Below are 27266 nucleotides of genomic sequence, written 5' to 3'. Positions count from 1 at the left end.
CACTGTATCTGTTCAGTCAGGACTTTCAATGACTAGCTGCAGAAATACTGCTACAATTAAACAGAAATTTTCAAATCTCTAAATCATAAGAATTTTGTACTAAGATCAAGTTTCAGCCTGAATTTTATTTGGTTTTGGAATTATTTCTTTTCATGGTGACAGAAACTGTTGCATGATTTAGGGAAAGAGGAAAAAAATAGGTTCTGCATGTTAATAACTAGATGACAACTGTGAGATGAAACATCATAGCATGAATTACCTAACTTCATTTGACTTTGAAGTCCACCAGTTTGTCATAAAGTTTGCAAAACATTTGATATTCTGTTAGGAATACATGGTAAATTCCCCATCTTAAAGTTGTACCCATGCAATGAAGGACTTGAGACTTGAAGTGAAAGGGGCTGGATGTGATCACACATTGAACTGTAATGCAGTCTGTACTTATCCAGTCAAGTTTTCCAGTGATGGTTGAGGTTGGCTAATGATTTCTTTCCTGTGCACTGCCCTAAGAATCCGTTCTGTTTCTCCAGGGCACCTTGGCAAGAGACTTGTAGATATTTAAAAGCCATAATTAATGCCAGGTATTTCACTTCACTTTTATTTTTAAATCATGAAAAAAATAATTACTAAGCCAAAGAAAAAAAAAAAAAACAAATATTTTCCATTTGCCATTCATTATAGATGTCAGACAGCCATAAATATAGAAATGGTCAGCTGCAGGTGTAACCTAGTTCTGTTGTGTAATGCACACTCTGTTCCTATAACATTACTAAAAATGGTCTGTCTGGCTAATAAATAACACTACCATTACATAGTAAAAGGTGAAAATTAATGTGAATGCTGCTGGTGAGTTAGCTATATTAACAAGCCAATCATGTAGTATTAGCAGTTATAATGGGGAACAACATAAACTTTTAAGAGCTTCTGCAAAAGCTTTCAGTCCTTTCTATGTTGGGAATTTATTTCTTTAAGTTTGGTAGGAAAAATATGTTGGAATTTTTAAAAGAAAGTCACTGACATCTGCATCTAAAAATAAAAAAAAAATAAAAAATTGAGTCCAACCTACATATATCACTATTATCTCAGATGCTCTGCTGGTAAAGATCTCTTGCCTCCATCAAAGGTTCTGGCACATGTATGATAACCTTTGATAGCTAACTGATAGAGAACTGATAACCTCTTACTGATAGCAAAATCTTTTCCACACCAGAGCAAGAAGAGAGTGCAATCTGAAATGGCAATGAGTAAAGGGACACAATAAACAAACAAAAGACTAATTAGTGTCTTCTACTTAGACACAGAGCTGACCAACAGCCCATCTGGCCCTGTGTCCTCTCACTGATGTTGCATGGTACTTTGGGAAAAATTTAAGGCCAAATCATATAACCCATGTTACCTCCCTGTAGTGTCTTTCCAGATTGTGTCAGCATTTGAGGGAGTTTTGAAATAGATTTATCTTGGCTATTGTAGGTAATAACCAGTAATAGATCTATCGCCTCCAAATTGTCTAATCTTTCTCTGAATTCAGTTTGGCCTCTATAGCATCCAGTGTCAGTGAGTACCACAATTTAAGTGTGTGCTATGTGAAATGCAGCATGCTGAGAGTTACAGCCTTTGCTGGTATGGTTCTTACCTCCCATTTGTATGTCCTCAAAGACTGACTGTTTTGTATAGTCCTACAACGGCTTCTTCTATATCCTGTGCATCTGGGGAGAAATCACATGCAATCTGGCCCAAGATGATAAGTAGGATGATGAGAATCTCCCTGATTAGTAACATATTTTGTGGGTTGCTTATATTTGAGTCAAATGTAGTAATTCCCTCTCTCTGTCTTTCTCCCATTCTTTTAATTTTGTTCTTGGCTGCAAAAAAATCACTAAAGAAAAATACCTTGAAGGACAGCTTGTTATGCTTGGCAATGCTTTGTTATGTTGCTGTGCCTCTATACCATATTTGATCTGAACTTACTTCTTGGAGATAAGTAGATTAAAAGAAAATTAATTGAAAATATTCCTATTTCACTTATTCATTGGTAACACACATCAGAGGGTAAAAATTAAAAGACAAATGTCTATCAAGTTAGAAGAACAAGTCTGCTCTCAAATCTAGTGCTCTGAGTTCCTGTGGAAAACTTCACAATGATATGACATTCCTAACCTGCTTAAATGAGCACATATGGAAGAACCGAGTAATTTTATTCTGTTTTACACTTCTGAAATTATTTCAGTGAAAAACTTCTATTTCCTAAAGTCAAGTGCCTACCAATTTGTAGACTGCATTTTTAATTGCATTCTATGAGTACTGTGATTACATGCATGTTGTGGTGAAGAGGTGAAAGAGGAGGAAATTGAATTATTACTTATTTATAAAGTGATGTTAAATTCTGACCTCGATCAAGTTAATATCAAAGTTGGGAGTTCAGTGGGAGCTGAATAAACCCTAAAGATCTTCTGTTATCACTTGTGACCAACAAGCAAACAGGCAAGTTCAAAAATTCCTTGTCTCCAGTCTCTCTCTTGCTTTGAACTGCTTCTGCTGGGAGCACTGCTGCCCAAGAACTATCAACTGTTTTCAGATGGGGGCCCAGAAGATGTGGATGCAGATTGGGAACAGGGGCCAGCAACTCAGTTCTTTTTCCCCCTCAGTGCATGTTCACATGGAATTTGATTCTTACAGTCTTTAAACAAGTGGAGAAGGCAGTGGTGGTATTTTTCATGGCAAGCACAGCCCCTGCTAAGGAAGGTAGTGTAGTGCAGATCAGAATTTGCTGTCTGTGGGTTTAACAATTGGTTTGGGAAATGGCTGTGATTTTACAAGCCAGCTCCACTAAACCAGACAAAACTGCCCTTGGTGGTCTCTGTTTTGAGTAGTGTTTTAAAGTTATTGGATTTCCACAGTTACATTTAGCATGCTCTCCCAGTGAAACCCTGCTGCTACCAGGAGATATCACCTGGGAAAGAAAGGACACGTAACATAAGGAGACAGGCTTAGAAGTGCCCCAGAGGGGCAAGATCCTATATGAACTATTGCTTCTTACATTATCTTCTCTGATGCCTGAGGTGAACTTGACATCTTTCAAGAAAGCAGATTGCAGGGAAATGGCTTGTTGCTTTTGCAGTGCTGATGCTACCCCGAGTTAAAGAACTGCATGATTACCCATCCCTGCTCAAAATGCAAGTATCTGTTAAATGTTATTGAAGAGAATGACACAGAGCCAAAACAGCTTGGTATTGCAAAGATGAAGAAAGAGAGCATATCAGAGAGGCAGTAGTGATTCTCTGCCTCTTCTTGTGTTCTGGAGTTTGTAGCAGTCACAGAAACAATTTATAGTTCTATTTAGGAAGGAAATAGCTATAAATCATAGCTAAGTTAGTTCATAATTCCTATAAAGTGTACTTAAGAGTCATCACTGTCCTAAAAAAAACTTCCACTCTAGATAACTGTATACCGCAAATGGCACTTCCAAATTCATTCTTAAATTTTAACTGAATAGGCAGGAAGCACCCCAGAAAAAACACTATTGTTATATCTGTATAAATTATAAGGTGTTTTGGGGATCCTTTAAGAAAGAGTAGCTGACTGGCTCAAAAATAAACACAAGAATTGTTTTTATGATAACAGATAGCTTCTGTTAAAAACCTGTGTTAGACAATATCTGAGTAGTGAGTTAACCTAGTATTTTTCATTGATGTGTCATCTCCATAATCTTCATATTTCCTATAACTTTTCACTGTTGGGGTTTTTTTCCCCAGAAAAACAGCAGGAATTTAAAATAGTTTGCTACAGAAAAAAAGAAAAAAGGGAAGAAGTTGAGAGTGAAATACTATTTTCTAAAACCCATTAGTGAAAACAGAAAGGGAAAATAAGAAAGTGGGAAAGAGATAGGGCCATTTAAAAAGTCAGAGAGAAAAAAAAAAGGAGTGATAGGAAGGGAAAATGAAAGGACAGAGTGTGGCAAAAGAGCTGATGGGCAGGTAAAATGAAGTAGTAATAAAGAAGATTACAAAGAAGGGATAAAAAGGTAGTAACAAAGAGAAAGAGATGGAAAAATAATCATAGGCAGAAGTGAAAAAGAAAATAAAAACAGGAGATGGAAGAAGATCTAGGCAGGAAATAGGAAAATGTGGGAAAGAAACAAGAGAGTTGTATTTAGTTAACACGTGTTGCTACCATTAATCCGAGGGAAGTAGATGCAGGGCAGTCCAGCCAGTTAGGGCTGCAGGATGGAAATATAGAGGGGTAATGCCTTTTTCTCTCATTTTTAAAACATTGTTCAAGCTTTGTCAGCCAAGGATGAGCATAATGAGGGCCAAAAGAACATGTTTAAAACACATAATGTGTGTTTGAAAGTGAAATGCAGATGCTAGCAGCAGTCCCTACCGAGGAGGTCCCCATCAAGCACAGCAGGCACAGTGTGGACACTGACATCCCTAAATCATTCTGCAATTCTAACCTCTGCTTCCAGCACTTGCAGTGTTTATGCTTATTTTGTTATATTTTACAGAAAAAATATGCAGGTGGGGTTGTCAGACCTTATGCTGCTTTGTATGGCTGCAGAGTTATAAACAATCTGAGTACTCAATACTCAGCCTTTGCTGGGGACACCCATTTCTGTAGTGACAAGGTATGTCAGTCTGAACCAGCCAGCAAGCTATTAGATACAGGAAGCTACTGTAAAATGGACTCTTTACCCTCCATTTTTGAGCTCATATTTTCACATTAGAAGTCCAGCGTTGGTGTGGTCACTGCTTCAAAGTGTTCTCTGTAGGCAGTTTTGATGAGTAATAATTTAAAAAGCAAATTGCAAGCTCTTCAGTGAACATAAGCTGGTGAGCAAATTTTGTGTTGAAAGGTGGTACACTGAGACTCTTGCCCTGAAGTGCTGAGGACAGATAGTGGGGCTACCAGTGGCAGGTTTTCCTCTGTAGGTGGATCACAGTCCTTCACAAAACCACATGGATCACACCTGCAGCCTAAGGGAGGGCCAAATCATGGACACATTTTACTGAGCATTAGTTACCTTTGACTTCCAAACGGCAGTGGCTAGGAGAAGGTTCGTTTTTATAGGTTTTAAATAAAAGATCAGTTTTTATATTCCATCAGGTTTGAAAGCTTTACTATCTTCTTTTATTTTTTAAATTTTGCTCAAGAAGGCTCAGAAGACTTGGGCTCACAGGTCCCTGCTCCCAGGCTACAACAGCCAGTGGAAGAATCAACACCAGCATCACAAAGCTAAGCCCTTGTAATGGTAGGTAAAGTCCCCTGATCAGCAGAGGGGAAATCCATAGGACACTGAAACCTTTTCTTCCTTGGGCCAAGAGGAAGTCTTCATCAACAGCATCTGGAATATTTCTGACATGCAACTCGAACATAATAAAGGTGTGAAGACGAAAAATGGGACACATCTGCCAGAGCTCCAACAGCCAAAGCAAACACAAAAGAGCTCAGAAGTTATGGCTTCAAAATTGCTTGTTCATCATGTACACCCCAAATGGGTTTTAAAAGTAACCTAGTAAAGAAAAACAAAAGTTCTGTGGGTCAGAGGAGTCTGCCTGACCCTAGATTCTGTACTACCTTAACATGTTAGGTTTTTTCTTGTTACTTTTCTCTCTCTTTGTTTGATTTTAGAGCGAGAGTTGTTTTTTTTGTTTCATCCTTTCCTATTCTTTTGTCTTAAGTTTTTCGATGTACCAAACAGAAAGTCAGATCATCAGTTTTCTTCTACTCTTATTTTATAGACCACTGAGAGAAGCTATAAAAATTAAATTATTTTTTGTCTTCTTATTTTAATGCCAAAAGAGAAAATAACCAGAATTAATGTGGGCAATGATGTGATTTTTCCAGCAGTGTCATAATCATCAGGGAGAGTATTACTGCTGCTTGATTAAATAGCTCAGATTTACTGTGATTCATTATTTTCTGAGAAAATCTAGACAACAAATGATTCTGTCTTTACTACTCTCTCAACATTTCTATCAGTAACCTCTTTGCTACATTTACATTTGAAAAAAAAAGAAGTTGAAGTTAAGTTTGTTATATTAATCTAGAACAGCAGAAGGATGATGCTTGTGGATCTGTCTACCCACTTAAATAAGAAACTGAAGTGTGATCTACTTACTTGGCAACCATGTACAAACCACATAAAATCTACTCAATGTTCTGTTTGTTGCCGAGAATTCAATGAATTTCGAAGAAAAAATTAGTCTCTCACAGAAAGGCTGACAGTGCAATATCAAACCTCTGTCTTTTCTCACTACCTGTTCATACCTGCAGACACGTGCATGGACATATCTTGCTGCTCACATGTTTTAACAGAGCCCCTGGCTGCAGTGCAGCCAATTTGTTTAAAAATGATTTCTCAAATATAATTTGGATACTAGGTATCGCATTTTTTGTGTTATGTACTTAATTCCAGGTTCAGAGGTTACTGAGCACAGAAGCCTCAGAAAAGAAGTCATCATATTTACCTCTTTGTATTTATTTCACTAACAAATATGGCAGCCAGATTGCATATGTGTGCAGGTTTGGAACTAGGAAGTTTTCTTCAACTTGATTTTGCTGGACTAAACTAAATGGAATCATGCAGATTCCCCTAACTTTGAACTCTGCATGGAGCTGTAAAAACCATGCTTTGCTTTAAATGATCCTTGCTCTTTCAACCACAAACTTTTTTTTTTTGGTGCATATTGGCATCTCAAACCAGCAAGTACTGAGCAGTATGGGGCTGATCCAGAAAGGCATTCCTGTAAAAGTTTGATTTCAGGTCTTGTTGAGGGCCAGTTCCTGAAAACATAAAGCTAGTCACACATTTGACTACTTTATTGGATTGAGACCAGGGCACAAGGTCTTAGAGATGGACATGTCCGTGCTATGCTGACAAACACCCACACCTGGCAATGAAGCCAGCTTCACTTACAGGCTCCAAGTTCCACTTGGCTATTTTAGGACAGGTTAGGCTGGGTGAGGGGGGAGGTGGTTTATTATGTGAAAAAAGGTCAGAAGTTTGCCTGCTTGCTCAAACCAGCCAAATCTGGTTTTAATCTATGAAAACACACCAAAACACCCTTCTTGGAGAAAAAGGTATATTGTATTTTTCCTGACCGCTGTTTTCCCTGGTGGCAAGTTTCTCATTCAAAATTATATCCACAGCTTTGTTTATGAGACTTTACAGAAGTATTTGCATGGGTTAGCGAGGGGAGAGAATACTCCCATATGCAGAAACACAGAAACCATTAAAGCACATGAGGCTCTGTTGGTTCCCCTCCCCAGCTGCTACTAAGTTTATTCGCAGGCTGCAGCCTGGAAAGGGGGCTGTGGCCCATCTGCGCCACATATGTGGGAATTAATTTCCAACATAGCCACAGGAGTGTGGGTCCGGCACACCCTCCCCTAACCTCCTCTCAGATCCCCCTCCACGCTGCCTTAATTGGAGCCAGAGCGGCCGCCACCGAGCGCTGCAGCGTCACGGGGCGGGAGGGTCAGGGGCTCGGCTGCCTTGCTGGTCCTCCGAGGACCCCCGCCGTTCCCTCCCTCCCTCCCCGGCACATCCATGGGGTTAAATGGCATAGCGAACCTCGTGCGGGCCCCTCCGCGTGGGGCGAGCGTCACCCCTGGAGCAAACCTGGCGTCACGCTGGACAGTGGGGCGCGGGAAGGACATCAAAGGGGGCAACGCTGTGCTGCTGCACCGCATCTCCTGGGTCTGAGCCTTTTCCCTCTACAGCTGCAATGCTGGGGCATCGGGGAAGGGGGGGGGGGATGCTGAGAGTAAGCATCCCGGGAGGAAAAATCAAAAGCACGACGTTGAAGCTGAGGCAAGGAAAGGAGATAGTATTACTTAAAGTAGATTGCCCTCTTATACTCTCTTTTGCACAGGAGGAAAAAGTTAGTTTCTTTTTATATTTTGGGCCTGCTTGGAAGATGCTGTCTTGGAGTGGTAAAGGCAAAGGCCTCATTTGTTTTAAGCTTTTGTTAGAGCCAAAGGGACTAGTGTAACAGAAGGTAGAAAAAAAGAGAGACAAATATTAGCAAACATAATAGCATTTGTGAAAGTGTTTGTCCTGAGAAGGCAAAGACTAAGCTTTTGGGGGCTCTTTACTCTTTTGCACATATAAGAATAAGCATTAAAAAAAACAGTAATTCTGTGGCTTAAGTGAATAACTAAACTAATGAAGAACACCGTTTTAAAACAAACAATTGCATAAGATGTACATGCAAGGCAAATGTCAGCAGGCAACCTAACTCTATAGTCAAAAGCTTTTAGACATATTAGCATTTTTGTAAATATCCACTTCCATATCTGAGGTTCAGCAGAGTATCTGGCCCCAAAGCCATCTCCGCCCAAAAAGTGAAGTCACATTTAAAGTAGGCAGTGACCTCTGGATCAAAAATTACAAAGTCACATTCTGAAGAAGAGGTGTGATGGTCACACTTTATGACTTTAAGCTTCAGATTTGTTTTGTTAATACTAACTTTCTTAAGGCATTTTTTTTTAATAAATGAGATTTCTAATTAATTTTTTTCTCAAGAACAAGAAATTGCTGTTAATTTTTGACAGATAATTTCTTTTGATAAAATTTATAGTATGTAGAAGCAATAAATTTGGCAAAAGTGTTTTGCTTTCCTTAAATGCATGCAGAGCTGCTTAGGTCCAGTTCATGGCTGTGGGACCTGCTGTCGTGGCCCCAAATACCATGTTTAATCCACAGCATTTTCCTGGGAGAGTTAATGCCCTCTCCCACTGCTGTCTCAGTGTCTTGGTATTCTAAAGAGAACTCCACAAACACCCATTTAAAACTCCCAGATGTTGACAATTGGATGTGGTAGCTGCTGGGGTCAGTTGCTGTTTCAGGCTGCTGCAGAGAGAAGCAGCACTTTCCGATGTGCCAGCAGTTACCACCCTCAGCTTCTCCTTAGTCTTTTCTCACCATCTTTCCTCAGTGCCTTAAAAGAAAAATTATAAGTATTTATTTAGGACTTGTATTTCTCCGGAATAGATGAAAAGGGAATGGTTTACCTTGGAGTCTGGGAGTTTTGCCTGTAAATAACCATCTGTAATACCTGTCCCCTTTGCTGTAGCAAACCAAAGCCTAGTCCTCCTCTGATCTTCAGAGAGAAAACCCTTATTCACTCTGCTATTAGCCACCACCTTATTTATTACTTTTCCATGGCTACTAGTATTAAACCAAAGTTTGCTGCTGAGGCTGAGAGGAAAGATGGCTTTAGTATTGGCTCTAATCATGTATTTTGCCTCAAACCACTAACACAAACATTTATTTGCTCAAGGATCACCAGAGAAGTGGTTGAAAAGCACCTAAAGATTTTAACTGGAACTTGATTCACATTCATGTTCAAGAATTCAAATGATCCTTTTATCTGAAGAAGTAAAGCCTTAAAATACTGAATTGAAAATAATGTAGGCAAAAGCTTTCTTGTGGTATTTACAAAAAATTTGGACAGGGCAAAAACTCCCGGGAAGATGACTTCCCCTTGTGATTTTACCACTTCTATACTAAATTTGGGAACTAAAAGCAAAAGGAACAAATCTTTTGGGTTTTAATTCAAAATGGTACAAAGCTAAGTAATTTGACTTTCTTTTCGCTATAGAAGAAAGTGCTACGTAGGTCTAGCATTCACCCCAACAATAACGTGGGTGGTGCTAAAAATTTGTGTTTCTAGGATTCCACCTCAAGTAAATACTTGTTAATTGTATGATTTTTTTGTAGAGATGATGGAGTCAAAATGACTGCTTTGCTTCTGCTGTATGTATCTTGGAGCTGGATTTTTCGATGAAGTCTGTGGAAGCTTGTTACCATGTTAAATGCCCAGCTTTCATTAAATCCACACCTGAAGGGTAAGTAAATGAATCCTGAATTTCACATTTGTAGGTATGTGTGCTTTTCATGGATTTACGCCAACTAGATTTTAGATTTAAAGAAACATTGTCATAACCTTAACCACACTGTGGCTAGACTAAACCTCAAAGATCTTGTTCCTAGGGGCACTGCCCTTTGAAGTGACACCACTGACAGTTTTAGCTACTGTAGGTATTTATGAGGTACAAAATTATAAAGTAAACAGGCATAAAATGTTATTTTAACAGCATGCAAACATCACCAAACTGGATTATATTTTTGTGTTCCAAGGATTTGTTTACTCAATTTGAGTTTTGTTTTCTCTCAGCTCTTCTCTTTTTTTCCTTTTCTCTTCTTTTTTCCTCTGTGAACCTGCCCTGAAGAAACATAGAGGCAGTGTTTGCCAACTGCAATAGAAAATCTCTAACAGCTCAGATGTATATGTTTACTATGAACTGAACTCTCAGCTCTTAAGTTATACTGTGTGTTTAGCCTGTTTACTCCCCAAAGTAGTTGGAAGAATATCTGTGCATTTTCCACATTGTTTCCAGTGTGCTGCTTTGTTTGATGGTGGTTTATTAATGATACTCGTGATTTATTACTGTCACTTTATTAGATTATTTGCAAATCAGTTACAAAGCACTATGTGGATCATGCCTTGTTAGTCATAAAAGCATTCAAGAAGCCATGAAAATCAGTTAAGCTTGAATCTATTGAATGAAAGAGCATAGTGCTCTCTATTGATCAGTAGCCTTTAGATATGTAATGAATAGTAGTACTTTTAGCACTGTTTAGTGTTTTCCTTCGGATCTGATAAATTACACTCTTTTGTATTATTGGTTTGAGATTTGACATAAAACATTCTTGTACTATTATTTCTTTCAGCTCTATTACTGGGGTGAACTTACATGCCCAAGGCATAAAAATGTTGTTAGAAAAACTGATATTTGCTTTTCTAACACAGTTTTAACCACTGAGTTAACATTGATCTAACTTTCATATATGGCAGAATATTTAGGGCTGGATAGTTTGCAGAATATATTTATAGCCTGTATGCATGATATATACAGTCTCTCATATGAATAACATACACACATTTGGATTGTAGCTAATTTCTTTATTAATACAGATTTAATTTTGAATTTCTTATTGAACAGGCAAACAATGTATGAGATTAAGTCTTCATTTGTTTTTTGCTTAAGGACACTGTGCTTCTATTTACAATACCAGGACTTGATTTCTTCCTTCCTTTGCAGCTTGTATAGCCCTTTACACAAAACCAGAGCTGGGTTGTAGGTAAAAGTTACTATTTTAATTGGATAATGTTGAAGGCAGAGCTTGTGGTGCAGCAGGCCCCAAGTCTTACATTTGCGTCATTCTCTGAAAGATATCCCCATTGAGTCAAATGATTTGGAGGTGTTCACTAAGACATTCCTCTGGATCAGAAAGTCACTTTCTCCTTCCATCCACTCCTCTCCCTTGTAAGAAAAATAATCAGAAGAATGAGCCCAGTAGCCTATTTTATTAACAGGATTAGGGGCAATAAACTTTCAGCAGCTTTTTTTTCCCTGGATGTTTTCTAATGCTCCCTTCAGTGTTTGTTCAGGTTATCGGTGTTTGAATTAGTTCCTCTCAAACAAGCCTGATTTAGGCCATAGTGTCCCAGTGTTTTTTACCTTTCCTGCACACAAGGATTCAGTTCCTTACTCCTCCTAAAGGCGACAGCTACAAGGGCTGAGAGCTGAATTAAAAAAATATGAATATAAGTAGAGATGTCATAGTAAGCCCACAGGCTTCTCTGACTGGCAAGGCTTGGGGACAGGGAAAAGGAAGCTTTTGTAAGCCTCTACTTGAAGCTAGTATTTTTCGGTCTCTCTGGAACACCTGTTTTGTGACTGACTCTAGAGAATCCAGTTGTAACGGTTCTTTTCTTCCAGCCAAAAACCTCAGTAGGTTAACCAGCAGTGACAATTTCAGCACACAAATAAAAAATGTTTTCTAAGGTGGATGAACTGTGTACTGCCTGTTGCTTTAGCTACTGATTTCAGGACAGAATGCCTGCAATTGATATTTTGACCCTTTTAGTCTCTTCAATTACTTTATTGTGAATTAATATAATTAATTCTTATATTAAGTTGATCCAAAAGCTCTCTTGGCAAGACTGTAACACAGTGACCACCTAAATAGTAAATGAAAACATAGCTAAAAAGACTCAAAGCTTAGTAACATCTGCAGTACATTAAGAAAGGGTTTGGAGCTCTAACATACAACCCAAGTGCCAGCATCCTTGCAGCATGTCTTTTACTGCAGCCTGGTTTTGCTCTGGTCTTTCTCAGAGTTGGCTTAAAGGGCAAGTAGTCTCTGATGACCACATTAATTGACCCAACAGAATAGATTAAGGAGGGAGAAGTGATTACCATCTCAAATCACTAATTTCTATGTAAATTTTTACATTAAATGAATCTAGGTCAATGTCTGGCTCGTTTAATAAATGTTTCTTATTCTACGAAGGCAACCATAATTAAGTTATAGAATTACAGAAGTCTGGCTGAAAATTTCTAGCTACAAAATATTTTGAGGTTAAGGCAAATAATTTCTCGTGACTGTGTAGCAATCCTGATAAAAAGATTTCTCTGCCTTCTGTCATAAAAATCAAAGTCCTTGCACTTTGAATTTCATCCCATCATTTAAATCTCTACTAATAATTTCTTTTTCTGCAAACAATACTGAAAAAGTGTCTATAACTTGATGAGTCAAATAATGATACCATGCTCAACCACGTTTTGACGAAAAAGGAGAGATCGTAGTACAACCTGCCATAGAAATCAGATAAACTGGGCTGAAAGACAGTTTAATCAGGAAACTCTTCCATTCATTTTCTTACAACCTTCAATGTATCTGTAACCATATCTCCTTACCTACCCAGAAGAATTTCATTTCAGTAACAATTTCAGAGAAGCCACGTGCGTGAGGTCCAACGTGGCATTGTGGCATACTGTTCTATCTTTTCACATCCCATGTTAAAAACTCAGTTTATCCATGCTACCTAGAGACAGTGAGGGACAACAACAAGCAATGGATATTATTCTGTCCCTATTGTGAAAAATCCAACTCTGTGGCCTGTCCTGCAGGAAATAATACACAAAAAAAACCAAAAGGCAAAAAAAAATACAGACAGAAGGAAAGGGTATCCTTCTCTTTTTCTCCATTAAATTGTGTCTTTTCATATCGTCACTTGGCTTCCACACCCCAAGTTTAAAAATATTTAGCTAGTGATGTGTCTGTCATTACCTACTCTGCGTGACTTAGGAGTTTTAGTAAAATTGAAACTCAGATGGCTTCATAAATGTGGAACAGGACTGCCACTGTTAGCAGTGTGACAAGAACTAGCACACTGCTGGTATGTAAATAATAATAAATAATAGCAATATTGACAAGAGAGATGATTGACTTGAACACAGCTCTGTGCCCTGCGCAGCATGGACAATAAAACTTTCTAATGTAGCTGTTTGTGTAGTTGTTAGGAGATCAGTAACAGTCCAGTAAATTTACTTTACTGTTTCTCTCAGTGAAAAAGGACACATATAGACATATAGTTTAAAAAGAAGATTTATTAGTCAGCATAACCTCATGTGGCAAAAAAGTAGTATTTTCTACTAATGCACTAAATTAAGATGACAAGCAATGTGTTTGGTGTGTACTGAATTACTATTCTTAAAGCAAAATACAACAAAAATTGAAGTAGTACTTCCTGAGAACCAGAAAGATGCAATTCATATTTTGTAGCTCATATATTTTCTTGGTTCTTGATTTGGGAACTGATTAAAGGTCTGACGGTCTTACCTTGGGGTTGGTCAAAGCAAGACTCTCCTAAACTGTTCTGTCCTCCTGTCTCTCTTACTCCTTGTGTCTCATGTATGCTTCAGGGGACTTTCTTGTAGACCAGCTATGGGGACCACCAGCACCACCAACAAAAATAGTGGCTTTGCTATTATTATTTTTTTGCAATAATATTGTTAAATGAAAGTAGATTCTTGATTCTAGCCTCCACTTCCCCAGGACTAGACTAAAGAGAAGACTTTTATTGTTGCAGTGAAATCTCTCTGCACCAACTCAATTTGGTTAAGAAAAGAGGGTGAAAGCATGAATAGGGTTGATTTCTTTAAACAGTTTAGCACAGTGCTGATCACAGAGGTTCAAGAAAACCAGCTAACCCACATTCAAGTAGATAACAAACCCAACTTTGTGAAATGGGAATTCCTTTTTATAGCACTGAGAAATAATTCCATCCATAAAACATTTGCAAGAGATATAAAATGGTAAAAGGTGTCCTGAATATTTGAATCCAAATCCCGCTATTATGTGACTTCATGAGCAAAAAATATGTTAGTAATGCAATTTCTGTATATTCTGCATGGACCCACGAAGTTTCATCTTAAAATTAGCATTAGTCTTCTTGTACTCTGTTCCAGTATCCCACTTTATGGAAGATTAGATACAATCATACCACTAAATTTTTGTCACACTGAACATTTTTACCATATTTCTCTGTTTTTGGATATGGAAAAGAAAAACAAACACTCAACACAATGTAGCTATGACACAAAGTAACATGACCATTGTAAAAGACATTTGTTTTGTTGACATTGGAAAGGAGAGCGCAATCTTCAGACATTCATGCCAGTATTTTGGGTAAAAACATTTTTATTGAAGAGGAAAACTAGGACTGAGCTTGCTTTGGTTGATTATTTTTAATTTTTTTTTCCCAAATAGAAAGTTCCAAAAAGGAGGCCAAGTAGTGCTATAAATTATTTTATAAGATGACTGTAGGTTGTATATTACAAAACAACTAAACCAAACAAACCAGAAAGCTTTGGTATTAAGCAGATGAAAAACCCATTCCAGATGGAAAAGAGATCAAGATTCAGACCTGCCCAGAGTCCAGAACACTCTGTCAAAATTAGGTTATATTAGTGTAGTCTCGAAAAGGAGGTTTTGAAGAGACGCAGAGTTAAAACAGGAATTAAACTGCATTTGACAGGCTGAATGGAATACATTTCCTATCTCCAAATGGCAGCACAGTACTCCTGTAATGGGTGTTTTGCTCAAAGCATAATGAGAAGACAAGAGGGAAAATTATTTCATTTATCCAGACTATAATCAATCACTTCCAGGAAAAAAAGTCTTTCATTATTTTCCAGCAGCAATAGGAGTTGTTAAGTATGTTAGTTAGATGTACAATTGCTTCATGAAAGGCAAAATGAAAAGTTATTAGAGAAACAAGATGTACAAAATTAATCTGTAAATTATATAACTATTCTTAGTCATTCTGCTGTCTTTGTGTCTCAATACATGCCTTTTTTCTTTATTATCTCTAAACTACCACCAGTCATAAAAGCATGAAAGCAATAGAAAAGATGGAGAAGTCTCAAAAGAGAAGGGATTTTTTTCATCTGGCAACATGTCCAGCCCCAAACCATAAAGGCCTTTCTTGAAACTTTTTGATAGTAAAAGCTTACTGAATTTTGCAAGATTGCTTGTTCTGATGGAAATTCCCTAATGGTACTGGTGGCTTCTGGACAGTGATAGAAAGGATTACATAGAGTGATGGTAGGCAAAAGATTAGCAAATACTGTGCACAGCTATAATACCCAAGAATTTCTCAATGCTTAAATTTGAACTGTCTTATCTAGTCATGAGAATATTATCACTCCCAAATTTAAACATCAGGAATGTTGAATCACAGGAAAGTCAATCTTGTTTTCATTGAAGTCAACACTGTAATGCCTGGAGACTGTCTTTGGTAAATAGAATGCAAGACCAAACCCAGAACAGTAAGGATTTGATTTTACTTGCCAATGTGCACTTAATTAAAAAAAAAAAATGGTCCATGGAGCAAGTAAAGGAAGGAAGTTAGTGGTTGCACTAAGTATTAGCTTCCAAGAGTCATTTGGCACGGAATATCCTACAGGCAATATTGTGTCTAAATGCAAAACTGATATTTTGCAAAGAGTCTCTGGTAGGCCCCTGGTACAAGGAGCTATCAGGTAAATTGATTATTGAAGCAGCAATGGATGGATGGAGTCTCAGCTGTGGTCCTGAACATGCCTATACAGTGCTCTCCTGCTTTGCAGATGTCAGGAAAGTCATCTCTTGTGATACTGTTCTCTTTTCAGTGCCACCTGTATCAATCTGTTATCTAGAAAAAGCCTGGGTTTTTTAAAATAGTAAGTCAATTCAGAAGCAGACAGGTCTAAAGTGTAGGTTTAGGTATTATGTAGCTGCATGTCAGTTTTATGGACGTAATCCCCCAGTTTTAACTGAGCTTTCTAATTTCACCTAAAAAAGAAGCCAGCTGAATTCTCCCAACTCCATTTAATTCCCATCTCTGTGTGCAGCTTCACTTTATGTTTCTTATAACAAAAAGGCTTTTAAAGTTGATAAATGGCTGAAGAGATTTTGCTTTTACTTTGTTGCTTTTCTGTTTATTTAACCAAGAGCAGTTCTTTCAGTCCTGACCTCAGCCTTGTCAAATAGACTGTGTTTGTCAAACTGCTCATGCTCCCATTAACTCCTAGCTGTTTCAGTTGTCACATTTGATGAATGGCTCAAATGCTGTGAGCATCATTAAAAGCAGGGATACTGAGGGAAGTATTATGCTATACTGAGTCCAAATACACACCATAAATAGGAAAATTCCAGGCAAAGAAAATCTTTTATTGCATAAAGGAAATTGCAAGTGGTTTAAACTAATCTCTTTTAATGTGATCTTTCATATGTGCGGGAGACAAGAAAAGACCCCTCAGGTTTCATGGTTGGTATTATCTCTTTATGGTTAAAGGACATTAGTAGCTTTATAACCTTATTTATACATAGTTCATGTCAGTGTTTGGGTCTGCTTGGAGGAATAGGGCTGCTTAGTGGGAATAAAAGCGACAGAACTGTTCCCACAGTGCTCTGTAGGTCCAGACGGTCTGTCCTTTCCCAAAACAGAGCCTGCTGTTTCTGTAAGTCAGAACTTCCCCTAAGTGAAATCATGCAGCACAGTTACTGCACGTTGTTTCCCCCTCCTAGACTGACAGGGTGCAGGGTGCTGGGCGCCCATCCAGCGCTGCCCTGGGCTCTGCCCGCTGGAGCAGCAACCACAGCTGAGCTCTCTCTGATGACCTGCTGGTAAAAGCTGCACAAGTTCAGGCTTGCCAGGGTCTGCAGAGTTCAGTTCTCCACTTACACTCAAGCCAGCGTTACAGTTTACATTGTCCAGTGCTCCTGTCTGCCCTTTGTCGTACTTACAGCACAGCAAGAAGCAGAGTTCAGGATTAGTGCTGGGAAGTTGGGTAATGGCTTCAGCAAAAAGAATAAATATTCTTGGTTTTGTTGGTGTTGTGATGTTGTTTGGATTCTGGGCTATTTTTAACTGTTAAAGTCTACCTAAAGGCCAAAGAACTTCTATTTGAATTTTTTTTTTTTTTTTACATTCTTGATGCAGATAAAATTATTTAGAAGAATATTTATACAGATACATTGAAATATGCAAAGTTATACACTTCTAGGCTGGTGGCATTTCTGCGCTTATTAGGCTCAAGACAGTATTAGTGGGGTGGGTTTTTTATTAGTTTTGCTTTTAAAATTTGTAATTCTAACTATAAGTGCATATACATACAGGCTGGTTTTAATATTCCTGAGTGTTATTCATGTGGAATTTTCATCATGAATAAGTACACTGCTGCAGTATATATTTCCTGGGCAGTGCTACAAACCATTACAATGAAGACAGCAGGCAAAACATTACAGCAATTTTGAAACAGCATCAGAAGTAGGTCCTCAGATTTTATATTTTCCCAAGCTAGAGCAGCACATCAAGGTTTTTTTCTTACTAGAAGATAGAAATTATTCATTGATCTCAGTTTTTTATGAAACACAGAGAAAGCAAATAAACTTCCATTTGTGTCGGAAACTGCATCAGCTAGAGTTTACCCTCAGTGAATGTAACTCTGTCTGGCTGCTCGAGTGCAAGCAATGGCAGAAATTCTCTCATCTTTTGCAGATAGCTCAAACTTTAGTTTTGAGATCATCTTTCCAACTAAAGTTTTGGAAAGATGAGGCAGGATGTCAGTTACTGAACTTGAGTGATTTGCAACACAAGCAAAGCATAAATTTAAGGATGTCTTGAGAAGCATTAATAGTTAATCAATTCACTTAAGTAATTTTTCCCTTTCTTAGATGCCATAAGTGGAGCAGAGGTGGGTTGAGGGCTCCCAACAAGTTACTGCTGCTATACAGGGTGCAAGGGTGGGCAGTGAGTCCCACGGAAGCCTTACTCCTGCCAGCTGTTTCAATCTCCCCATGCACTCACTGGGTGAGTGATGATAGAATTTGTTATTTCCTCCCAGGTGGAAAGGTACTTCTTTTGTCTGGACTAGATTTCCCAGGTTTGTATGTATTGAGATCAGAGGGACTGGATGTTGACAATACAAACTTAATTAAGATATTTCATCCAGACAAACTATGAAATGCTATTACTGTATATAATCAAGAATGTGTGTTTCTGTCCTAGGGTGCATCAGGTAACTGATGTTTGTTGCCTAGAACCCTAAATATATATTTGGTTTCCTAAATAGTTGTGGGGTTTCTTTAAATCAATGGAATTCACAGTTCTTTTGTTATTCACTGGGTGGTAATACTGTTAGTAAGCAAAACACTTTCATTAGAATAAATACTTTTTTTTAGCCTCAACTTATTCTTGTTTCTGCCTGTACCAGAATTAAATATTAAGCAAAACAAAGTAGAAAAGCTGCAGAGATTCCCTAATGAGGCTTCCTACACTTTTAATCATGATATGTTGGTGTCACTGGATTTCTGTTACACTGAGGAGTACTGAATATGAATTCATTTGATTAACCACATTCAAACTGAGCCTATAGGAACATACTCTGTACTTAATATTGCTTTCTATAGGAGATAATTATAACCATCAGGGTAGCTGCATCTCTGAATTAAATATAAGTATGTACATACACAGGTAGGTACCAAGGCCCCAACCACAGGTGCTCTCCCACTAAGATCTGTGAAACCAGCATTTATGAGAAAATAGACTCTGAGTTCTGCAGGCTCAGTTGGTCTCTAATGAAACATGATCTTGACCTGGAAAAGTGGGATTGGAGATGTCAGTATCTACACACTTGTTAAAGCAGTGAAATGAGGAATCTGGCTCATAGTTCACTGAAAAGGCATCGGCAAGGTTAAAGCAAAACATAAGTTAAAGCTTGTTTGCTGGGCCCCCTTATTTAGCATATAAATGATACTGTCAGGAGTTTTGAATCGAGCACTTCAGTCTATTCCTGGAAAGCATCACTGGCAAAAAAAATTATTTTCAGTAGAACTCAAGACTGAGGGGGAAAATACTGTATAAATCAGTTAACAAGCTGACCCACAGGCAGCCAAACTGCAGAGGACTCATTTCCTATGGATTTGTGTCTCTTCTGCCTCACTGTCTGCTTTCCAACTCTCCTCCACCGTCAGCCCTCCCTGTCCTTCATGCCTTCAGTGCCTGGCAGGGAGGACTGTGTGCATGGCCAGGACTGTGTGCACGGCTGTGTGTGCAGCCATTGGCTGTCCCCATTTTCCATGAGACTTTTAAGAACTTGACATTCATAGAGGCCTCTGCCCTTCTGTAAAATGGAGTTAAAACTGGGGGGGAAAGAGCAAACAGATGATAGGCAAACATTTGTATGACACAATTATGTTGTAACCTCATTTCCCCAAGGAACTATGTACTTTTGAGCAGTCAGTATTTTTAGAGATTGGATATTTTGCTTATTTTTAAAAACAAGTAAAAAAGATGCATAGAAACAATCACAGAGGTGGCACCATGCTTTCTCTGAGTAAATATCCAGAAAGACTTTCCAGAATGTCATACTCAACAACATACATATCCTAACCCTGCTGCCTATACACTTTGGGTTAAGCTGCACTCCAGCTATTGAAGATCTGCAGTACAGAAGTCTCCAGGATTGCTACATTTATGCCATCTAGACATGTTAACATTTGAGAGAGGATTTAAAACTGAAGGAAAGACTCCTACTTGACAAAACAAAAGAACACCAGTTTCTCCTTTGGAACAATGCTGGTGGTGTCAGTAGGATTGCAACACGTCAATTTACTTCAGCATTTCTGAGCTGGGGAGTTCTCTTTGATAATATATGTCACATTTTTTCTATAATGACCAATTAAAATTGTAGGACTAACTCAATGCAGCTATGATACCCTCAATACCCTGCAGCATAGTTGTCAGAGCAAGTACACACTTTTCTGTTTCTTTACTCTGTTTTGCTTGTTTGCTTGTCACTTCAGTTTGTTCATGAGTGTTTGCCTTGAGCAGTTCCCACCCAGAAAGAATGTTAGGGCTGGGTGGTAAATAAGGGACAAAGATAGTATCAACATAGATAACAATGAGAGGGTTTGTATATGGCTTTTAAGAAAGAAATGTTGGAAAAAAAAATGTGTCATTTGAAATTTTCTAGCTTTTATTAAACAAAAAAAAATATTTGCATTTCTATTGAAATCAAGTAAACTATAAGTAGAGTGGGTTGTTTTTGGGGTTTTTTTTTGCTCAGTTCTGAAATTCACAAAGGTGTGACTGAAAAGAACGATTTTCCCTGACCTTAAAATGGTAAACAGTCATCCAAACTTGCCTCTGGACTCATAAGCAATAGTCTATGTATCTCCTGTTCTCTATTTTACTTCTGTATCACACACATAATGTAAGAGCCCTACTTTTTTCAAAGAATGTTCTAGTACTGTGTAGTGTGGACAAATTTAGCTAATAAGTTACATGTGCAACAAGTCCTTGCTGGTTAGAGAGTTCTTGGTATTTCTCTTTTAATTTTTCTCTTTCCAATATATACATCCTACAAAGCTTGAAAGCTTTGGAAAAGACTACATGTTACTTAATCACTTACCAGTAATTTGGAAATATTTACCTGGACCTAAATTTTGTTCTTCCCTTTCTCTTTGTCATTTCTGGACCAAAAAAAGTATTTCTAGCAGTGGCAAAAATATTGGCATTGTCCCACAGCACCTAGAAACCATAGAAAAGAGTAGTCAATGCAAATATTAAATGAAGTTTTTAGTCATATTGTGTGATCTCTGACTTTCACCAAAGTGAGTGAGGCTGAAATTCCCTCATGTTATATCTCTGTGCTATAAGTTATGATATTGTCTGTTTCTACAAAAGTTTTGATTTTATTATCTAACACTACTTTCTACTTGTCTTTTTTGCTCGTTGTCCGTCTAGTCGTGTGAATCTTCAACCCACCCAGCTTGACTGAGCATTTCTGTCTGGAAGCATATTGGGAGAAGCTTTCTTCTGAGATACCTGGTAGTTGCTGCTTTTGCTTCAGGATCCTAGAAATTCAAGGGTCTTCTTTACTTCAAAGGTATGGGAGCTATTTCAGTCAGATAAACTGTAGTTTTAGAGAAGAATAATCAGCTGCTTACAAGAATATTTCAGTTGGCTTCCCTGCAATTCTGTGTTATTATTTCGTTTTACTATTTCTAAATACTCTGTTATGGATCAGCTCCTCCAGACTATTTAGAGGTATCCTACAGACCTTTGTCCAACTTTAAGGATAGTTTGTGTGGGTTTCATTAGGTTGTCGGAACACTGCTTATTGGGATTATATCACTGAGACTTAAGTGATGCAGAGAACCTAGCTAACTCACAAAGGCTAAGGGTATCCAAATTGTTATGATCTGACCCATAACTGTCCTAAGGAGTTAAATTTAACTAAAAGCTGAGAATCCCCATGTCTGAGTACTGCACCAATGTTCTTAGATTCCAAATCATCATAAATGCTTGTTTTTCCAAAACCCAAACACTCTTCTGACCTCTCTAATTTTCTGATATAAACTAGGAATCTTTTCATGATAACCAGAGTCAAATATCAGTTCCAGAAAGCCATCATTGTGCATTATAGGCACTTATGCACATTAGAAAACAAAACAAAACAAGCAGTCTACCACTCTCCAGGATTAATGCTATGAAGGATTTTATGGGTGGTCCATAAGTGGACAGAATGTTGCACTAATGTGTGATTGCATGGCAATTAAGCTTAATTAGGGAAAGTTTTGAAAAAGACAGATGAAAGTAAATTATGGGAATGAAAGCAACTGTGCTTTTGGGGACCAGACTGTGCCACACTAGTTCAGCAAAGTGTTGCTAAAAATGTCCCCCTTCCGTCACATTCTGACACACATCCAGCAGTTTGTCAAACCAAGCGTTTTTCTCCAGAAGGGGAAATCTCTTAGGAGCACATTCTTCACCCGGTCTTTGCTGAACTCACTGGTTTCTTCAGGAGACAGCTGTGCTTCCATAGTAAGAGCAGCAGCAGATGACCCTTAATACTTGGCCATCCGGTTTAGTTTAGCATTACCTCTTCTCTACATGGACTAACAATGGTAATGATGAATGTGGATTTTCATGTGTGCTCCAGGGAATTTTTTTACAATTTCATATTTTTAGTGCTTTCTCAGATTTACAACTGAGCACCTCATATGGAGCATCTGATTCTGGTTGCAGTGATTTTCCCTGGTGAGAAGACCTCAGTAAGCAGACCTGGAGCAGTTCCCAAGCTTCCACATTGCACGGTTTGAGGGTATTCCTTCAAACAACCTCTTTCACGGCAGAAAACTTTCAGGGTTTCTGTGCCCAGAGACAGACTTTTTCAGATCTAGGAGCCTATCCCTTCTTCAAGGAAATTTTAAAGGAAACAAAATTTAACATGCGGAAATCCTCAATGAATTGTTTTTTTCTGCTCTGGACTAAGTGGTTGTTACTGCAGGCACCATTATAGTATGCTACATTACACTGGATTTTATTAAATTATGAAAAATAATTAAGTAGAAAGATGGGGGGGAATGCTACACAATCTGCAGGCAGATCTATTTTTTTTAGCTTGGATGGTGTCTGGCATTGCTTTCTAGCAGGACACAGGGATGCTTTTTTTCCCTAATAAACTTTTTACATCCGAGTTGAAATACTGATTCTGTGGACAATTTATTAAGAAAAGCATCAGTTTCATGAGAGTTTTCAGTCCAACAGGGAATTTATAAGTGGAAATCATATATGGGTATAGGGAAACACCTCATAAAAAGAATGACTACATGGTCAGCAGCTGTAATTTATGTTCATTCTTTTTTATTAAAAAAATACATGTTCAGACCAATCTTCTATTTTTTTTTATTGAAGCTCAGCAAGGTACCCTCAACTGTTGTTGTTTAACCTTTTGACTTTCTTTGGTTTGTTTATGGAAAAAAGAAAGCTAAAACCAGCACTTTGTGTTTTCAGTTATGAAGTTTATTCATATGTGAAAGGTGCGATAAGGATGCCTTTCTCCACTGAAGGAAGCTGACGTAAGTGTTGATAAAAACATCACACATAAAAGAGTGTTAAAATGAAAACAGACAGACAAGAGGATGCTAAATAGAAACAAGAAGCTAGATCTGGGTTTTGATGGCTGACCATGACAGCTGTGCACAGGTAATCCAGATATATGCCCTGATGCCAAAGTTCTCCATGTTAAGATGTGTGTTCACCTGCACATACACAGATACAAAATTTGCAGATGAGATATACGCCACAAATTTTCTGCAGGTCAAATTTTCTGCAGGTCAAATTTTGCAGAAATCTGTCAAATTAAAAATTATATTGCTAACAAGAATGCTCTAATGAAACCTCTAGATGGGATCTCATATTTAGCACAAAGGGCTGTTTCTGAAGGGAGATCCTCTTAGCTGGGAATCAGATCCCCAGCTTACTCAGATCCCCTACTTGCTTCCATCTCAGAGATGGAAGTGAAGGCACAGCTGAAGACTTGCTGGTACATGAGGTAATAAGAAATTCTAGAATATGCCTGGGTCTGTGGTAACATAACACTTGTGAGGGGAGCTGGCACAAATGTCCTTGGCAGAGTTGTTACATGACATCCATAGATTCATTCTGTAATGGTGATGATCAGATGGTGGAAGTTTGATGCAGTTATGAAGCAGCAGATGAACAAGCTCCATTAAAAGCCCAAACCCAGCATTTACATCCCAGTTACTTCCTGTTAGGTCACAGAAACATCACTCATCTGTCATTTTGACAATAACCACTCTCTTTCATCTTCATCTGCCTAAATACTCTGTCCTACATCTCTTTTGCACATGCTGTAAATGCCCCCCCCTCCAGCAGGTTCCCAAGATTTTCAGTATCCCTGCTGGCACCTTCTGCAGCAACCTCTTGGGAGTTCCTGGGACAGACTATGAAAGGAATTTTCTCAGTTGAATAAATTAGTAAGGGTAAAGGCCGGCTTTTGCTCAGTTAATGACAAGGAAAATTCACCTGGATTAGTACTGGCTACTTAACAGGAACATACAGTCCATTGAGATTTGGCCTTCTATGATTTGGATACTTTCTAAATCATATTTTATGCCAGAATGCTGCAGTGTTTCTTGTTGGAAGAGCTAGGGAAAAGCAAATTTTTACAGCTTGAGGAGACCTGTGACACCAGCTGGAGCTATTCTCCTTACTCTTTCCCCACACTGCAAGCCTTCACAAAGCTTTAAAGCTGTAGAAAGTGAGGCTTCCAAAAGGGACCTGCCAAAAAAATACACTAACGAAGCAAACAAGTCCGTTATTCCCAGTTTTCTAGGAGACATGTTTCTCTGTGTGTGTAGTGTATTTCTGCAAGAAAAGTTTAATATTTGCAGGTGAAGGAACTCGGGCTTGCTGGTATTTTTGGATTCCTTTCTATTCGGCTCTCATTTCTTTTTCTCCACGCCTCCTTCCCTCTTTTGTGGCTTTCCTGTGTAAGTGGCCACAGCAAACCCCTGTTCAGAATCCAGGAGGAATCCTTCACCACCAGCCCAAGGTGAAACTCGGCAACAGCTGCTGAAATGCCTTGATCACAGGCTCCCAGCACCCTGCCCTGCCAGCAGCAAGAGGAAACTCCAGTTTATGTTAATAAGGTGAGGAGAGTGGCCAAAATATTTTGTGAATTTTCCAGCTCGAAAGGGTAATGAAGCTACCTCTGTCTCAGTACACTGGCACAGGAGCAAGCTAAACAACTGGGAAACATGTTTCAAAGGAGAAATACAGAGCACAAACTCCCTGGGTTTCACACTTCCACTGAGGGCTGAGCTTTGCCTCTTTCTATGTCTTTTCCAGGCTGGCTGCACCCTTTTGCACAAAAAGAGGGAGGGATGAAGGAGGGTAAGCAGGCTTTTCTGTGGATTAGCTTCAGGCAGCTCTTGCCAGACCAAAAGTTACACTGGAAAGCATTTCTTAGTTTATACCAAAACAATTAATTGTTTAATATGTTAAGTAAACTCAGAAAGTTATTTTCATAAGTTTGGTTTAAAATCTACGTTTTTATGAGCTCTGAGCAAAAGAAACCTCCACACTTCTGCGAGCACAGTCAGATTCTTTGGGCTTTCTTCAAAAAGCTCGCTCTTTTTGTCATTCCTCTCTGACCTCCTCCCTGCACGTCCTGGGATGAAAAGCAAGCCAAAGATCTGCTGAGAAATGGGCCGAGCCACTGCTGACCTTTGCAAATCCAATTTCTTCAAAGCAAGAGCTAATCGACGTGTTCCCACGCTGTGTATTGCTGAAAGTTACGATGCAATTCAAGGAATGAATTCACCATGGTGCAATCTCATTTTGAATCCAGTTTTCTTGCTATGTGTCAGAGGGTGAAGGAGGCAGAGTGTGGTACAAGTTATACAGAGCAATCACACACAAGTTTCACAAATCATGTAAGTCTGTCTTTGAAAGATTTTACACTTTGAAGGGGCTCTTTCCCCTAAAATTTAAAATACATTGGCCTTCCCCCACCCCCTTCTACCTTTCTCCTCCTCAAAAACAGAGACATTTTGTAGTGATTTAAAACAAAAATAAGCTGATGAGAGTTTGTAATAAATAATCTCCAAATAGAAAAAAAAAATAAGTCTCTGAGGGTATTATCTGATGTGTAGCCAAGGTGCCTGGTGGGAGATTTGTGTATACAGCAGCTGTAGGTTAATGGGATTGTGCCACAGGGAGAGCTTTAAAATTCATATTTAAAATTCATATTCTCTCACCTTGCATATCTGCTTTGGTTTGAGTGCTATTCTGATTTCACAGGAGCCGGTGCAAAACTCTGTGCAAGTTTTACCATCTCTGTTAGGTACCGCAGCTGTGCCTGCAGGATCCGTGCAGGAAGAGTATATTGGCATTCTGAACCTAAATCTTATAATCTTATTTCAACAGGTGCCTGGAGACTGGCCCCCTCCCTGTTTTCCAGAAGGAGCTGCTGTTTGTTTCCTGTGCTGCTGGCCAAACCCTGCCTGAGCCCAGCCTTGGGCAGCACAATAGACCCAGTGGGAGCAGCGGCAATGCACCGCAACCTGCTGATGTGCCCCAAGTGGGCATGTTTGCATAATGCTGCAACTTTTTGTCTGGGGCAAAAGGGACAGAAGAGGACTCTCATTCCTCATTTAACTACTGTGGGGCATATGTCGTGGGTAACACATCTCAAGTGCTTTCATCAGCATCAAAGAGAGCAGTTATGTCATTCCTAGCACAGGGTTGTGCTTGGTGTGCCTCTCTAGGGATGACACCTCTCCATCTCGGAAGCCCGGGCATGGCAAGTAGCAGTCAGGCTACTCCACACTTGGTGCCTTACCACAGGCCTCTCAGCCTATCATGCACCTGGCCAGTTTGGTCATACAGTAAAACTAGAGATATCACAACTTACTTCTTTTGTTCATTACCATCTTCATTGCACAAGCACGATTCCATTAGGGTTGATGTAATGGATAATCAAGTCCTTGGGCTAATGAACTAAGCTCTGCCCTGGCTGTAAACTAATGGCTTCCAGAGGAAGCCTCAATGCTCTAATTTTGTAGTTTTCCTTAGCAAAGCAAATGAAAATATATCATTGTTCTCAAAATTGCTGAATGAAGCATGTCCTTTTTTAAATTTGATTTCCATAGCCATGAATAGCAAATTTCCTCTATTCATAACTGGTTTATAAAAGAGTTTGCTAACTAACCAGATCTGAAGAACTTTCTTTCTCAGCAAGTATTGCAATAAGAGAATTGCTTGTGTTTTTATTACTTTTTCAATATTTTTGTTATCCTCATTCCCAAGAAACGATTAGATTTTCCAGTCTTCTGGACATCAAAGATTTTGGAGACGAGATTGTATGAACTGGATAGGTAACAGCTGTTACCAGATGGATTTACTGGTGGAAAGGGGAGAGGGCTAATTTGTTTTATGTGTTTCCTCCCACTGCTGGCACCTTTCACTGTGGCACACTGTTCCTGTCCTGTGACAGGGAGTGTCTTTGCACAGAGGGAGCCGTTGTCCACAGGATTACACTTAACTTTGGGT

General features: G+C 38.8%; 1 protein-coding gene and 1 long non-coding RNA gene across 2 annotated transcripts in view; one reads left to right on the top strand and one right to left on the bottom strand.

Moving 5' to 3' along the window:
- LOC127469156 (uncharacterized) overlaps positions 1 to 27266 on the bottom strand; it is a 643570-nt gene that overhangs the window by 146561 nt on the left and 469743 nt on the right. The window lies entirely within an intron of this gene.
- LOC127469165 (uncharacterized) lies at positions 9725 to 26680 on the top strand. The gene is made up of 4 exons (XR_007903878.1): positions 9725 to 9852; positions 21150 to 21291; positions 24709 to 24862; positions 26142 to 26680. It is a non-coding gene; the product is annotated as an uncharacterized LOC127469165 (long non-coding RNA).

The sequence above is a fragment of the Manacus candei genome, unplaced genomic scaffold (assembly GCF_025592945.1).
Source record: "Manacus candei isolate 608988 ecotype Guabito, Panama unplaced genomic scaffold, ASM2559294v1 h1tg000017l, whole genome shotgun sequence".
Taxonomy (NCBI): domain Eukaryota; kingdom Metazoa; phylum Chordata; class Aves; order Passeriformes; family Pipridae; genus Manacus; species Manacus candei.
The sequence above is the reverse complement of the archived record's forward strand: the minus strand, read 5'-3'. Positions and strand labels throughout refer to the sequence as shown.